Source organism: Anoplopoma fimbria, unplaced genomic scaffold (assembly GCF_027596085.1).
Source record: "Anoplopoma fimbria isolate UVic2021 breed Golden Eagle Sablefish unplaced genomic scaffold, Afim_UVic_2022 Un_contig_3382_pilon_pilon, whole genome shotgun sequence".
NCBI lineage: Eukaryota > Metazoa > Chordata > Actinopteri > Perciformes > Anoplopomatidae > Anoplopoma > Anoplopoma fimbria.
Genome location: NW_026554960.1, coordinates 1 through 774, shown reverse-complemented (window position 1 = coordinate 774; position 774 = coordinate 1). Strand labels below are relative to the sequence as shown.

The 774-nt window shown below is 43.9% G+C and overlaps 1 non-coding gene across 1 annotated transcript; it reads left to right on the top strand.

Annotated features, from left to right (window-relative positions):
• The first annotated feature begins 455 nt into the window (after positions 1 to 455).
• On the top strand, positions 456 to 574 carry LOC129088758 (5S ribosomal RNA). The gene has a single exon (XR_008531112.1). It is a non-coding gene; the product is annotated as a 5S ribosomal RNA (ribosomal RNA).
• The last annotated feature ends 200 nt before the right edge of the window (positions 575 to 774 follow it).

The following is a 774-nucleotide window of genomic DNA, read 5'->3' as shown; positions in this document are numbered from 1 at the left end:
TCTCGGAAGCTAAGCAGGGTCGGGCCTGGTCAGTACTTGGATGGGAGACCGCCTGGGAATACCAGGTGCTGTAAGCTTTTTCACTCCTCTTTACAAAAAGCAGAGGGCGCTGCTGCTTTTTCAGTGGACACCGACAGGGTGGGAAGGAAATAGCTAGATCATGACTTGCCGGTATAGAAATGACACAAATCCAGTTAAATGATGGCTTTCATCATTCCTAAGCTCATCGATCATTTATTTTCAATTTTATGCTTACGTATCCTACATTTCAACAGTAAATATTAATCTTTTTACTGCACTACATTTGTGATCCTTATAGCCACTTTGTACATTCTGATTTGACATTTAAAAGCTGTGAGTGTGTCTGGAAATCTGCAGGCGCTCCCTGTATAGACGAAAGAGCAAAGCGTGGTGATATAGTATCTTTAAAAGGCCCTTTGGTAGGCACAATATTTGCTTACGGCCATACCACCCTGAACACGCCCGATCTCGTCTGATCTCGGAAGCTAAGCAGGGTCGGGCCTGGTCAGTACTTGGATGGGAGACCGCCTGGGAATACCAGGTGCTGTAAGATCTTTCACTCCTCTTTACAAAAAGCAGAGGGCGCTGCTGCTTTTTCAGTGGACACCGACAGGGTGGGAAGGAAATAGCTAGATCATGACTTGCCGGTATAGAAATGACACAAATCCAGTTAAATGATGGCTTTCATCATTCCTAAGCTCATCGATCATTTTCTTTTCAATTTTATGCTAACGTATTCTACATTTCAACAGT